The 16,811-nt window shown below is 46.6% G+C and overlaps 1 protein-coding gene across 2 annotated transcripts in view; it reads left to right on the top strand.

The window, feature by feature from the left end:
* The window catches only part of PIK3C2A (phosphatidylinositol-4-phosphate 3-kinase catalytic subunit type 2 alpha), a 1,158,716-nt gene that overhangs the window by 145,142 nt on the left and 996,763 nt on the right, over window positions 1–16,811 (top strand). The gene's annotated exons all lie outside the window — the stretch shown is intronic.

Here is a 16,811-nt window from a genome sequence, read left to right as displayed (position 1 = left end):
CAATCGCAAATAAGTGTATGCAAATGAAGGCTTTTTGTCCCATAGGGAAGCATTGTTGTGTAAAGACGCATTGAACTGAATGATTTACTTAAATGTAAAAATTCATATTTAAAAATTTACTTACTTGATAATTAAGTTCTTGGTATCAACATGTATTTAAAAATACACCTTATGTTTCCAAATTGGTTTCAGATTTATTCTGGAGTGTGTGTGTCTCATGTTTTAGTACAACAAATCCTTAGCACTACCCTCTGATAAGCCTAATTGCTTGCCCACACTACCACAAAAGAGAGCTTGTGGGTTATCATTTTCCCCTTTGTAAAACAATTGAGGGTTGCTTGGACTCTTTACACAGTGTACCTCGTTTTGGTCCACTATACGATAATCCAGCTTCCTACAAAGAGCAGTGGCAAACAACAATGAATAGCACACACTCAACAGCTTTAACCATTCTCCACAGTTTATGGTCACTGTAAATGCAAACTAGTACCACCTCACTATTCCACGGATCCAGTCCTTCCTGCTGCTTCTTTTTCAGTCCACTTGTCCTCTTGACTGTAAGAACTGTAACGAAGCTCTTGGGTAAATGGCATCTTGTATAGCTATTGTACCACATGCCAAATAGACATGCACTCACTCAAACAGTGTCTCAAGAGACCATGGTCACAAGTAGCGGGTCAGTGAGACATCCAGTGTCGATAAAGGCCAGCACTCCATGCACTCTGCAGTGGTAGAACAGGAGCTCTAGGCAGGCCTTTCTTAGACACTCATTGGCAGTTACCATTTCCACCGATGCATCGCTCATTGGAGGGAGCTCACATTTCAGTGAGGCCGCCATTCAGTGCACCTGTAGCCCCCTTCCACCAGGTGTGACAGATAAACTGTCTATAGCTTGTGGCTGTTCACCTAGCCCTAAAAGCCTTCTACTCACACAGGAGCCCTTGTAATGATGAACACCACGAAAGTGATGTACTGTGTACATAAATGGGGTACTCCTGCCTTCCACCCATGCACCTCTCCTGTCACCACCAACCCCACACTTCTCCAGAGCTACTCAATCTAGCTATTTGGCACCTGAGGTCTTGAGATTGAACTACTTAAACCTCGGGGAGGAGTGTATGACAACATTGTGTGATTGTGATGATACGCATGCATGTAATGCAGCTAGATGGGAAAGAGTTACCCACTACTGCTCCTCTAAGCTTTTTAAAGTCAAGGTTTGGGATATCATTTGCTACCTTTTCCACCAGTAGAAGGTAGGTGTAGAATAACCCCCCATAATCCTCCACTCAGTCACCATAGTCCCGTAGATGCTTAGCAGGAACCCTCATCTATTCATGATTCCCATGGTCACTACATTAAATGAGGGACTCAAAAGAGTGATATCCACAAGCACACCTCCTGAAACAGCTTGGATCATTCATGTTCCCAAAAGGCTAATGTGCCTGTTGTTTGAACCCTGTCACTCCTGCAACTTAGTTTCTTTCCTGGAAGTTAGCTTTTCTTGTAGCTTCAATTTGGCTTAGGTGCATCAGGGAGTTGCACACTTTTACTATTCAAAAACAATTCACTCAGCTGTATAAGGACATCCTTGGAAGGAATCTAAAGTTCTTACCTAAGGAAGTCTCACCTTTTAATATTAACCAGAATATTGAGCTGCCCTTATTCTTTCCACAACTTTATTCTTAGACCTTAGACTTTTAGTCGGTGTTGGACCTGGTCCTTTTTGTAGGGTTATCCCCAGACTTTTTGCCTTCCTCCTGTATTTTTTAAGCCTTCATTGTTGCTGGTTTTAGGACTCTAGGCACTTTACCATTGCTGACCAGTGCTAAAGGCAAGTGCTGCCTGTGTAAACTGTGTAGGTGATTGGTTTAGCTATGATTAGCATATTTGATTTAATAGTAAGTTCCTAGTTAAGTGCACCAGGTGTGCACAGGGCCTGTAAGTCCGATACTACTAGTAGGCCTGCAGCACTCATTGTGCCATCCACCCGAGTAGCCCTGCAAACATGTGTCGACCTGCCACTGCGAAGGGGGGGGAGAGGGAGATTTAAAAGGTAGGACATTTGCTGATGTGTTTTACATGTCCTAGTAGTGGCATACTGCTAAAGTCGTATTACACTATTGCTAGGCCTGAGATGTGGAGTTTGGGGTCTCTGAACTCTCAATTTAAAAATACATCTTTTTGTGGAGTTGGTTTTAAATTGTGTGTTTCATAATTTCACTCTTAGAAAGTGCGCATTTTCTTGCTCAACCATTCTGTCCCTCGGCCTGTCTGTGGAATCCATGTGTGGGTTGGTTGACAGTTGGGCTCTTATGCATTTATTCAAAACAGTTACACAAAGAGAGCTGAGGTGTGTCATGCATACCCTGATGCCTTCCTGAGCAAGAGTAGTGGGAGGAGTTGTCACTGACACTTTAATAAGGCTGTGCCTGCCATCATACAAAGCTGCCCCCCAACCCTCCCCTCCCAGAGCCAGGGCAGGCAAAGGCAGTGTCTTGTGCACTGCAAAAACTTGCATAGGAAGTTTGCTTACTTCAAAGGCAGACACTGGTATAAGTGCTGTAGCTGTGACACCAAACACTTCTGGATTGAGGACAATCTGCCAGGAAAAAGATCTGTGTTGCTGTAAGGAGGGACTACCGCTTTGCTATGTTGGCCTGTTTTTGATGCTTCTGTCTTTTGTCAGTGAAAGAACAGGACTCTGCTTTCTGTATCCTACCTTCCAAGGTTCTCCAAGGGTTTGAATTGAGCTGACCTCCTGTTTCATAAGTCTCAGGGATATTGAAGACTTTGTCTACATCCGGGGTCTCTAACCTTTTCTGAAATAGGAGCTACTTATGATCAATGAAAATCACACGAGCTACTAATATTATTACTGTTGTAATAGTGACCACATCAGACAAGAATTGATTATTGGCCACCCCATGCAAGATTATCAGCAGTGATCGCACTGGGTGCATCAGGTTGGGTCCAGCAGTAATGTACAAAAAAGCTTAGCTAATTTGGATTCCATTTAATACACTACAGGCATAGCTGCAGTGCTCCTGGCACCAAGTAACAATATTAATAGTAAGTCTCCACAGTGCCAGATGCTTTATCACTGACATACCAGCTTTACAAATATTTGAGAAACTCAACCCTTTTCTAAAAACGTCTGCTTATTAGTTCTGAAAATACACACATTTTCTGTTCCAAACATACTTTTTAATATTAGGATACATATATTAATTCACTCAAACAAAAACTTCTACATTTTTTTGAGTGGACTGCACACATTGGAGCTATTTGCAGGTAGTTGGGGAGCTATCAGTAGATCACGAGCTACTTGTTGGAGAAACCTGATCTACATCTTATGACCAGCACTTGGATTCTTCTGCTGGGAGTCCTGCATTGCCAAGTGGTGCAAAAACCAGTCCAGGGCCATTGGAACTGAGTAGTTGTGCTGTAACCCCCAGAACAGCAATCCCAACGACGTCCTCAACGCTGCTGCTTGTACCGAAGCTGCGGTCACTGCTCATGAAGAGCAAGACGTATCGACTGGTACGACATCGCAGCCCTTAGTTTACCGACGACAGCGCCATCGACTCCGATCAACTAGAGACCCCATTTCTAACAGTGTCTGCTTGTTTATTATATTGCTTTGGCGAGAGCTGACGAGCTCGGGGGCACCTGCATGCTGAGAGTGGTATTATTCCTGAGGAAATTGCGGCAGCAAGTCTAGCGACCTATGAATATTTCCCTTACTGATGAAAGAGGAATCTAGAAACACGTGTCTAGGGATACGCTTGAAGAGAATACTGGCACTTGCCAATGAACTGCGAGAACTGTGTATGGAGCAAATAACACTGAACCACATCGACCATGATGCAAAGAGGTAATTCAGCTGTGACGTGTCAGCGGTGTACTCCAACAACTTTTGACTGTTTAAAATGGCTCTCGTGAGCCGAGAGCTGACGAGCTCGGGGGCACCTGCATGCTGAGAGTGGTATTATTCCTGAGGAAATTGCGGCAGCACGTCTAGCAACCTATGAATATTTTCCCTACTGATGAAAGAGGAATCTGGAAACACGTGTCTAGGGATACGCTTGAAGAGAATACTGGCACTGGCCAATGAACTGCGAGAACTGTGTATGGAACGAATAACACTGAACCACATTGACAATGATGCAAAGAGGTAATTAAGCTGTGACGTGTCAGCGGTGTGCTCCAACTCCCTTTTGACTGTTTAAAATGGCTCTCGTGAGCCGAGAGCTGACGAGCTCGTGGGCACCTGCATGCTGAGAGTGGTATTATTCCTGAGGAAATTGCGGCAGCGACCTATGAATATTTTCCCTACTGATGAAAGAGGAATCTAGAAACACGTGTCTAGGGATACGCTTGAAGAGAATACTGGCACTGGCCAATGAACTGCGAGAACTGTGTATGGAGCGAATAACACTGAACCACATCGACCATGATGCAAAACGGTAATTCAGCTGTGACGTGTCAGCGGTGTGCTCCAACCCCCTTTTGACTGTTTATTTTTTTATACTTCACAGATTTTTTTAAAAGTGCTTTGAGACCAACAGCTTTATTGTGGTCTGTGCATAAGAACTCCGAATGTAAGCCCCGGTAACAGGTACCAAGAAATCCCATTTCTTCTACCTTAATTGTGCATTTCTTATGTAGTATTCTCAGAATTTGCGGTTGCAGAAGTAAAATTCTCCCTAAAAGAAAAGCTGTTTTGTTCTGTTGAAACCTTGCTTAATTTTGTTAATGATTTTGCCTCCTTAACACATGAATAAGCATGTGATCTGTGATGCATCATTCGTGGGTCTTTGGACCTGAGCCTGTAGAATTTGGGAAGGTCTTGGTAATTGAGGTTGGTTGAGAAAAGGGGCATTACTGTTTCTCTTTGACTCATTGCTTTCCAGGTTGGTAGACAATGGTACTTGCTGAGATAAGGGACGCCCGGCTTCATATAAAACTACAAGATTAAGGTGCACGTGTGTACGGTAGTCATTCAACAGATGCAATTAAAACACCTAATTGGACTGGTGTTTCATACAGAGGTAAATACAACGATTTCATTTTTATGAACCCCAAAAAATGGCTTTGATAACATAGTGTGGCATCACCTAACCTAACATGAGGCTATATCATGAAATAAAGAACACACCATGATACCACTACACACATGATTCAACTCCACATAATTTAACTCTACTCAATACCACATAAATACACCACACATAAAATCACTGTCACACAGCAACAATCCACATACATACTACCAACCATGCCACAATTCCAGTCAGAATTCCACCCGCCACAGTATCACGCCACACAATTCAACTCCACACATTTCCATTCCACACCACATAATTCAACACTAAACTAAATCAGTAAACTCAACTGCAAAATTACACACCACATACATCCAATCCATACCACAGAATTCCACATCATGCCTCAAAATTCAACAGCACACCACATAATAAAACTCCACTACATACCATTCCACAACACAAAATACCATTCCACATAATTACACTCCTTGACGCTACCACTACCACTCTACATAATTCTGTTACACTCAATACCAAATAATTACTATCCACAATATTTCACTGCTCACCATGCCACTTAATTCCACTATACAAATCCACTACACACCACACAATTCCACAACAATACCAATTCTCTATTTCTAACTCTCTACCTCTTTACCTCTCTCTACTTCTCTACCTCTACACCTCTCTACCACTCTCTACCACTCTCTACCACTCTCTACCACTCTCTACCTCTCTCTACACCTCTCTACACTTCTCTACCTCTCTCTCTACCTTTCTCTCTCTACCTCTCTCCACCCCTCTCTCTCTACCTCTCTCTCTCTCCTTCTCTCTCTCTCTACCTGTCTCTATTTTGAAAAATTTCATGTTTACAGCCTGCGTGTGTGAGTGCCCTAAACACATTATGCAAATAGTGCTGTTTTCACAGCTTTTTTTGGTGACTGCACAGACAACATGGTTCCAATAGTGCTTCATTCACAGCCCTTTACTTTGGCTGAGTCCACCTAGTCTTTCAGAAATTGTAATTTCTTTGCACACAGGTTTGTGTGTGTGTTTGTGTGCACACGCAAGTGACAGCTCTTAACACGTGATGCAAATAGAGCAGTGATAAGATGTTAAGAGTGTGTGGGCATGCCAGTAGGGGATAATCTACTGCATTGCTAAACACTTATATGGTCCCAAAGGCGAGACCTATTGGCTATGCCAATGCTTGATTTTACTGTCTGCAGGTCCTCCCATAGCGTAGCGAACAGGGAATCCAGAAACTTCCGGGTAACAGAGCCCTCTGCGTACTCTTCCCCCGCCAGGGTGTTTCGACTCATTAGGCACCATCTTCTCCTGCTGGTCATCCCCACAACTTTTAGCTGCAAGTCCCTAACTGAACGGTCCTTCTTTGTTTTTAGGTCTCATCTAAGCCATCGCGTAAGCGATGCTTTGGCGGGATATTAAGTAAGGGGCTTTTGAAAATGCTCCCAAAGTCTGCAGGCAGATCGGGTACAGTGCATGTGCGCCGGGCGCGCGCACCATTTGTCAGCCTGCAGCCTTTGCGAGCACGTTTGTGGCCGCTTTGATGTTCTCAGTGAGCCGCGCAGCCACTGAGAACATCAAAGCGGCCGCGAAAGTGATCACCATTTGCCATCCGCCTTAATCATCATTACATTCTGCTCCTTGGAACGCAGCTCTTTTTTCAGCTCGCTTTGATGTTCTAATTCTCACGTGCAACTGCCACAAATCCAAACTATTGACCGAACACCTCTACCCCATCACTGCTAAGGTGTCCACCTCCCTCAGGAAGATGCACTGCCACGTTTTTTCTCCCTCACCTCTGCCTCATCTCCCCTGCAAACCCTCCCCCCCTGCTTCACGTGTTCCCGCCTGCCTCTTCCCTCAGCACTTCCTCGCCCTCCCGTTGCAGCCTGCTCTGGCGCATCTCTATCGTCTAAGACGTCTATTGGCAAGTAAGGCATAAAAGCACTAATAACAAAGTTTGCCCCCATGATCGCAAAAAGAGGAACAGTTCTTCCTAGATAAAGTGAGGCATACAGTGCAGCAGACTGCAGTAAAATGTCATTATACTTCAGAGGTAATTACGATGCCCAGAGATGCTTTTTATGGGCGCTACTTCCTGTGCCATTATCTCACAGATGCCACGCTCCCCGTAGGCTAGTATGCCCTTTCTTTCATCTGTAATATTGTCCGTTCTCCCGCCCTTTTGTCTGCATTTGAGAGATAACGAGGGTGGCGTCATTCAAAGATCTGCCCGTGGCAGTAGGGCAAGCCCGGTTCTGCTGTTACCTGGCTCAGACAGGGGACACACTAGTAACCTGAAACGAGTTTCGCTTTCTCTTGCAGGGACCTTTTTGAACTAAAAAAAAATGCTGCATTGTCATTTGGGGGTGTTTTGTAGAAATCCTTACATTATGCACATCTTTCGCCCATACTCAATTGGAAAGGGCTTGCATAAATAGAGGTAAAAGCCGCCCATCTGAAGTCTTATTTAACAGCAACCAGTGTGTTAGGAGACTATAAACGTTTGTAGGCTAACCTTTTCCTGCCATTCATGGTGCATCCCAGATCTTATCCACGTCAGTTTACTTGTGCTCGAAATGTGCAATTTGTTTTATCAACACTGACTCTAAACCTGTCAGTACTGTATTGTAAAACGCATCTGCACCTCATGTTTGTGCAACGCATCCCTTGTTAAGGTATGCGTTGTGCCGTGGACTGTGCCTCCCAACAAATTGACTCACAGCTTAACTATCTCTCTCTTCTCCGTCTCCCCTTGCCCTGGTGGAGTCTTAATCAAATCTAGCACATCTTTGAAGAGTTGAGTACAGAAGGCTGTTCCCTTTATCGCATCGCTAGGCCTCCTGACCTGAACCCAACCAAGCTAAGCCGGAACGGTCACCGCCCCAGGCACAGAGTAGCTTCAGCAGAGCCAAATGTACTCCGAGGCTTTCTCCCCCTCCACTCACGATGAACCTGCCTATTTACAGCTCCGCCGCGTAGCTGTTTTTTTTCATAAACTAACTACGCCAGTGTCTGCCACACTGCTTGCGATGTATTGCTATTGCCGCAGTTCTGTATATCACAAACAAACCTGGTCGAAAGGCAGCTGCTGATGCCACAGTTGTTTCGTCACGGGGCAAGCCTCCACGTTGACTTCTCTAAAACGTGCATGCACTGAAACTAAAACCCCAGCTATTTTAGGGCAAAACACTGAACCAACCCATCTGAATTGAAGAGGTTTCAATGCTTTGCTGCTGCCCGTTTGACTTACAACGTGCTTTCTCTTTCCACAAACTCTGTTTGTGTTCCTTTATTTTGAGATGCTTTTAGTATTACTGTCACACACACACAACCACAACCACACACACAACCACAAGCACAACCACAAGCACAACCTCACACACAACCTCACACACAACCACACACACAACCACACACACAACCACACACACAACCACAACCACACACACAACCACACACACAACTACACACACAACCACACACACGCCCACACACACGCCCACACACACGCCTTCACACACGCCCACACACACGCCCACACACACACACACACACACACAAACCACACACACAACCACACACACAACCACACACACAACCAAACACCCACATGCACACACAACCCCACACAACCACACACACAACCACACACAACCACACACACAACCCACACACACACCCACACACAACCACACACGCAACCACACACGCACACAACCACGCACACAACCACACACGCATCCACACACGTACACACAACCACACACACACACACACACCCACACACAACCACAACCGCACACAACCACAAACACAACCACACACAACCACAACCACACATACAACTACACACAAAACCACACAACCACACACACATAACCCCACACACACATAACCCCACACACACAACCACACACATACAACCACACATACAACCACACATACAACCACACATACAACCACACATACAGCCACACATACAGCCACACATACAGCCACACATACAGCCACACATACAGCCACACATACAGCCACACATACAGCCACACATACAGCCACACATACAGCCACACATACAGCCACACATACAGCCACACATACAGCCACACATACAGCCACACATACAGCCACACATACCACACATACCACACACACAACCACACACAACCACACACACACTCACACACACACTCACCCACACACACAACCACACACCCACACACACCCACACACCCACACACCCACAACCACACATACAACCACACTTACAACCACACTTACAACCACACATACAACCGCACATACAACCACACATACAACCGCACACACACACAACCACACACACACACAACCACACACACACACAACCACACACACACAACCACACACACAACCACACACACACACACAACCACACACACACACAACCACAACCACACACAACCACAACACCACACACACACACACACACACACACACCCACACAACCACACCTTCAGTGCACACTTTCACCAGACACAGACCCCATCAGTCGTCAGTGCACGCTTTTTACTGACACAAACACCACCAGCCATCAGTGCACGCTTTCACCGGGCACAAACACCACCAGCCGTCAGTGCACGCTTCCACCAGGCACACACCACCAGACGTCCGTGCAAGCTTTCACCAGGCGCGCACACACCACCAGTCGTCAGTGCACGCTTTCACCAAGCACACACACATCACCAGCCGCCCGTGCACGCTTTCACCAGGCGCACACACACCACCAGCCGCCAGTGCACGCTTTCACCGGGCACACGTCACCAGCCGCAGTGCAAGCTTTCACCAGGCACACACACCACCAGCCGTCAGAACACGCTTCCACCAGGCACACACTCCACCAGCTGGCAGTGCACACTTCCACCAGGCACACACACCACCAGCCATCAGTGCACAATTTCTACAGGCACACACACCACCAGCCATCAGTGCACACATCAATTGTTAACGCATCCACAATTAGCTATTGTAGCAATCGCAGTATTTTATTTATTTTATTTTATTCAAAGTTTTATATAGCGCGAACAGGATCCTTACAGATATCAGAGCGCTTCACAAAGACAGGGTAGGGGCAGTAGGAGTCAACAGAGATAATGGGAACAGTATAATAGTCAATAACATGGTAATAAACAGGGATAATAATAACATACATAAAACAAATAAATATACAATCAGGTAAAGAAGTAGTATAGGACAGCACAAGTCATTGATCCCACTACAGATGTCTTCAGGTACCCCTTGGGTGTGTGGGTGACTTATACCAATGTTTTAGTATAGAGAGAATAGTGAGTGGGGCATCGAGAGAGTGGATCAGTAAACCAACGTGTATCATATCTTGGTCGGTAGTAAGAGAGTAGCGTAGTAGTGCCCCTATCAAGTAGAAGTATAGTGCCAAAGGACAGGGTGAGCAGTGATACAAGGCAATGCATAGTCTCTGATCCCACACCTATAAGGTTCAGGAGATCTTGGCCAGAAGGATGGTTTTCACCTCTTTCTTGAAGAGTGCAGTGGAGGAGATAAGCCTGGTTTCAGGAGGGAGCGCATTCCAGATCCTGGGTGCCATTCCTGAGAAGGAGCGCTTGTATGTTTTCACTTTCCGGAATCTACGAGGTTTCAGGAGTAGATTTTTTGTACTCCTGTTGGATCTCGAACCTCCCGATATAGACAACTTTTGAGCGAGGTAGTTTGGTGCCTTGTGGTGCACGGCCGCATGTGTCATAACTGCAATTTTTAGCTGAATTCTGGCTTCAAAAGGCAGCCATTTTAGAGACTTTAAGTCTGGGGATATGTGCGAATGTTTTCTTGAGCCAGTAATGAGTCTCGCGGCAGCGTTCAGGGAGGCTCTTAAGGGTGCTGTTGTGGATAGCGGGAGTCCGCTGAGGGCTGCAATTCCGTAGTCTATTCGAGGGATGACTAAAGCTTGTACAGCAGTTTGGAAGTCTTTGGCAGGGAGGAAGGGTTTAATTTTCCTCAGTGTGTTAATTTGGAAGTTAGCTGCTTTTGTGGCTTTGCTAACGTGCTGCTGCATGTTGAGCTTGGCGTCAAGTGTGATGCCTAGGGATTTCTCCGAGTCCACGATGGTAGGTTGGACATTGAGTGCTGTTAGGTTGTTGAGCCAGGTTTGGGTGGAGGAAATTTTCGCCGGGGGTGAGATGAGTAGGAACTCAGTTTTCAGAGCATTTAGTTTGAGGTGATTATCTGCCAGCCAAGATTGAGTGTTAATAAGCGTGGAATTCAGATGTTTGATATCTTCCGGGGATTGTAACTTTAGGTAAAGTTGTGTGTCATCGGCGTACATATGGAATTGAACATTGGATGCTTGGAGCAAGGTGGCGAGCGGTTCCATGACGAGGTTGAATAGTGTTGGGGAGAGGGAGGATCCTTGTGGAACACCTAGATCTGCAGGCACAGGAGTAGATAGCACATTGTCGATCTTGAACCTCTGAGACCGGTTGTGAAGGAAGGACGAAAAACCAATTGAGAACAGTTCCCGATAGCCCCATTCTAGTGCTTAGCAGCTCCAGCAAGTTCTCATGTTTGACCGTGTCAAATGCTGACGAGAGGTCAAGAAGGATGAGGAGGCAGGACTCATTGCGATCAAGAATTTGGAGGGCGTCATCAATGATGTGTGTCATAGCTGTTTCCGTGCTATGTTTCGCTCGGAAGCCTGATTGATGAGGGTTGAGGAGGTCAAATTGGTCAATGTGTTTTGTTAGTTGGAGTTGGACACATTTCTCCAGCAGTTTGGCCAGGGTGGGGATATTGGTGAAGGGCCGATAATTGTTTAGGTCAGACGGATCAGCTGTAGGTTTCTTGAGTATAGGCGTGACTTGCCCCACCTTAAGGGAGTCTGAAATGTGGGCTTGTTGCAAAGAGCTGTTGATGATTTTGGTCCAGAGAGGGAGGAGCAAGGGGATGAAGTCTTTTACAGCATTAGCAGGTAGATGGTCTGTGAGGTGATTAGAGGGCTTCAAGGTGCAGAGCAGTTTGTGTATTGCTTCTTCCGAATAGGTATCGAAGTACATCCAGGATGCCTTGTTTTTAGGTTGATTGTCAGCCATTCTGGTGTGGTTGGGGTATCGGCTTACATCCTTGATGAGGTCAGTTCTTATGTTGTCAGTCTTTAGCTTAAAGAAAGCAGAGAAGGCTTCGCAGTGTGGGGTGTCATTTGTTGTGCTGTTTGATTGTATGGGTTGTGCCTTTGTTTGGGTCTTAATTAGTTCGAATAGCTTTCTTGGCCTGTTCTTTGCTTAGTCCAACTGGCGGCTGAAGAAGTCCGACTTTGTGCGCTTTATTTTCCTGAAATAGGCATTTCTCTTGTTCTTAAGCCTTTTGAGATGCAGTGCTGAGGGGTCCGATCTCCAGGTGCGCTCTGCCATTCGCATAGTACGCCTGTCGTCATTGAGTCTATCATCATACCAGGGGTTAGAAATTTTGGTGGAGACTCTTTTTAGTTGCAGAGGGGCGACTTCATTGACTATTGTATTCATAGAGTTAAGGTAGTGGTCAGTCAGTGATTGAACATCCGAGGCACCTGAAGGGGGAAGGAGGAGGTTGCCGATGTGGGGAGGCAGGGAAGAGGGGTTAAGTTTCTTCATATCCCTTTTCCATGTTTTGGATTTGATTGGTTGAGTCGGATTGGGTTTAACTTTTTCATTGATAAGGAAGGTGATAATGTGGTGGTCTGACCAATCGCAGGGTAGAATCGCCTCCAGTTGTGTAGAGTTCTCTTTGGCAATGATGAGATCGAGTATCGAGCCTTTGTCGTGTGTTGGTTTATCGCATATTTGGGTGAGGTCGAGCGCATTAAGGAAAGTTTTGAGACTATTCACCACTGTGTCTTTCTGATCGTTCCAGTGGAGATTGAAGTCACCCAGGTAGACTTGGGTGGTCTGCCGACCGGCATTGGAAGTGATGAGGTCCATGAGTTGTTGGGTGAATATGAGATTGTCACCAGGCGGGTGATAGATGAGATGTAAAGCACAAACTTGTTTGCCCTCGCTGGTGATGTCGAGGCAGAGGAGTTCACAGGAGGAAAGGGAGGGGGAGGTGACTTTAGTAACGGAGAGGTTGCTCCTAAAAATGCATGCAATTCCCCCGCCCGTCTTGCCAGGAGACCTGTCCAGCCTAATGATGTGATAATTGGGGGGGACTAGTATGTCCATAATGGGGGTAGAGGCTTCAGTGAGCCATGTTTCCGTTAGAATGGCTAGGTCCAGATCCCTAGCTGAGACGAGATCAGCGATGTCGGAGGAGTGTCTCTGGGCCGATCTGCAGTTTAGTAGGATGCATTTGAGTTTGGGAGAGAGAAGGGTGGTCGAGCTTTCTAGTGTGAGGGGAACTTTTCTAAGGTTGTTAGGGACGGAGCCTCTGTTGTTGAGTGTTGGGAGCCTCAGAGGGTTTGTAAGAATTGTCGGTATGGGGATGTGTGTGTTGGATATGTGTTTTACCGGACCTGAGCCATAAGAGCGTAGGAGAGAGCATAGGTCGCGATCCGACAATGGGTTGAGGACACGACGGGGGCGGTTGGAGTTGTTGCGAACGGGGATAGTCGGCCAGTGCTGGTGTCGCCGGAGGCGAGGGAATGTAGGGAGGGTGCGTCGTTTGTAGGGTAGTGGGATGATGGGAGACTGGGCTGTGAGGAGAGAAGGTCTTTGATTGCGTGGACATCTTTTTTGATTTGTAGAATTTCCTCTTTGACTTGGAGGGTGGATAAAGTCAGGTCAGGAGGAGCATTGGGGATGGTGTTGGTGGAGAGAGCCATTGGTGAGTGGTTGAGCAGTGAGCTGGAAAGCGGGCAGGGTATCGAGGGGGGGGTATACTAGCGTTGTTGGGAGGTTCCACGGTGCTAATGAGTGGGATGGCATTCAAAGTGTGGGCGTCTTTGTGGGCGAGGGGTGTGGGTGAAGTAGGTGAGGCAGGCGGTGGGTGGGAAGCATAGGTAGTGACGTCAGTGTGAGACGGTGCCGGTGAGTAGAAGAGAGAGTGAAGGCTGAAGACAGTGGGGGAGACAGGAGGGTAGTGAGGGCTGAGAGTAGGAGGTGGGAGAGAGGGGGATGCTAAGGTAAGGGAGGCGGTATGTTCTGTATCTTTTGTTGGGAGGGAGATAGTGTCGTGAGTGGGAGTGTGGAGGGAGCAGGGGAGGTGAGAGAGGTGTCTGCCGTGGGGGGGATGGGCGGGGGGGTGGATAAACTCCGAATGGTGTTGTGTGCAGATGGTAGCGTGTTGTGGGTGGGAGTTGTTGTGTCAGGTGTGAGAGACTCGTGAGTGGGAGTGGGGCTGGCGATGGGGAGGGAGAGGGGCCTGTCGTGGGGGGGATGGGAGGGGGGGTGGATAAACTCTGGGCGGTGGCGTGTTCAGATGGTGGTGTGTTGTGGGTGGGGGTAGGTATGTCCGGGGGGAGAGGGATGGAGGGGGTATGGGTGGGGATAAGAGGGGTCATGTTAGAGGGGCGGCTAGTATATGAGGTGGAGATATTTGAGACTGTCCTTGGGGAGTGGGGGGCGTTAACGGCAAGTGGGCCATTTACTGGGGTGCTGGGGGTAGAGGTGTTGTAGGTGGCGGCTGCGACGTCGGGGGTGGTAGTGCTGGCGGAGTTCTGGTTGGGGGTTCGCAGCTTGGAAAGGTGCTCTTGGAACTTGGGGAACAGGTTGTCTAGTAGTTCCAAGTTCTTGTCCGTGGATTGAATTAGGACAATCCCGTTATTGTAGATAGTAATGGTAGACCTGCCAGGGAAGAGGTGGGATGGTGTGATAGAGAGAGTTAGGCCATGAGTTGTTTTCCTGGTGGTGGAGACGGTGAGTAGGGATAGGAACGCTTTTCTCCATTGGGCTCTGCGTGAGGTGTGGAAGATGATATCAGTATTCAGGGCTCCATTGCCAGGTGAGAAGGAGGTGTCGGCAAAGGGTGTTTCAGGGTGCGACCTCAAGAAGTTATGTTTAAAACGTTTAGTGGCATTTTTGGTGAGAGTGGAAGGGTAGTTGATTCTAAAAGTGTGTTTGCCGTTGAGCTCCATTTCAGAGAGGCTGTGGTGTTGGGTGTAGGAAATAGGACGATGATAGCACCTGTCAGCCGCTAGTTACAAGGCAGAGGTAGGACCGATTAGGTGGAAGCAAAATTACACAACAGCAGTGTAGTCTAGGTGTAGAAAGTGGCTGGGTGCAGCTTACATGACTGAGCGAAGTGAATGAGGTAGTAATAATCAGTGCAATATCGTGACGTAGCTGACATCGAAAAACCAACAAATAAATGAGGTAGCGAACAGAGAATGATGGAGATAAAGGTGAGATAGGTGCAGCTTACCGCATATAAAGTACAAAGATAGGGCTAAACTACTAGTGTGTTACTAAATCCAATATATGTGCATACAGATTACAGCAATAACAAATATGACACTGAAATATGAGGTAGCAATCAGTGAAGATGGGTGTATAATACATACAATGTAGGACACCAGTGATAATAAAATAAAATACTACAGTAAAAGGCAATGACTAGTCCATGATGGCCCCTGACTAGAGAGAGAGGTCAGTCTAAAATGGTCGCCAGATAGGGGGTCTGGAGACAGTAGTATAGTGCACTTTACTTTTAAACATATTAATCTAAAGTGCAGCATGCCACCATTGCTACAAAAATAAACACATATTTCTTTGGCCTACCATTTATAGACTTTTGTTACAATTGGTGTTGCAATATTTAGCAATGCCAATAGCTCAAACTTAATTAATGCAAGACCTATTGCATTGCAAGTGCTTGTTGATGTGGCAACCACTCTGTTAGTACGGGAACAGGGAGCTGTTCGGCGAGATTGGTGAAGGAGCAGACATGGATTGTGGCAAGGGCGAGCAACGATTCCCACTCTCTAATCCTCCCAGACAGTTTTGTAAGAGGCTTCTACCGCCTGCCCCGGGCTAGGATAGTGTTGCTTCACTGTCCAGCACCACTCCCACGCTGGTCGTGAGGACCGGAGGCCACTCAGAAAGACCAATCTCGTTCAGCTGTGCCTCCCGCATCCCCACACCACTGCCACAGCAGGGAGAACCGGGATTGACCATGGAAAGTGTGGTCAGGATGCACTAGCTGGGTCCTGGGCAGTAAAGCCCCGGGTTGATAGGTCCCAATCTAAGGGAGCAACCGGGCCCCTGTGCACGTATAGTGGCAAGTCTTAAATGTTGGGATGAAGATCTTCTGTTAAACTTTATCCACACAGAGATAATGGTCTTAAGGCTTTAGATAATTTTTTTATCAATGACTTACTACATTTTAGTAAATAGTGTCATTCTTTGCACATCGTTCACCTTAAGAGGAAAAACAGAGACCATCTGGTCTCAAAAGTAATACAAAACCTGCAGGAAAGTTATTGTTTTCCAGCGTTGGCAGTTGAGGAGTATCACTTTTGTCTTCACCAGTATCTCCTTGCTGCTCATCTGAGGACGTGAGTTCACCCTAAATTGGTGACTTCGCTTTTTTTTTAATAACATTTTTAGGAAATTGCCTGGCTTTTCAGTTAACAGTAATCACTATGAATTGCAATATTGGTTTTTCATTCAACCTTAAAATGTGTAGGGTTCTTGAATGATTTTCGTTCAGATTTCCTGTCTCCTAAGCGGGTTCTCGGGTGCCAACTGTAGTTGTGATAATTTAAAACATGTTCACGCTTTGTTATATGTACCTTATGGATTATTTGCG

The sequence above is a fragment of the Lissotriton helveticus genome, chromosome 3_1 (assembly GCF_964261635.1).
Source record: "Lissotriton helveticus chromosome 3_1, aLisHel1.1, whole genome shotgun sequence".
Classification (NCBI taxonomy): domain Eukaryota; kingdom Metazoa; phylum Chordata; class Amphibia; order Caudata; family Salamandridae; genus Lissotriton; species Lissotriton helveticus.
This window is presented reverse-complemented; position numbering and strand designations above follow the sequence as displayed.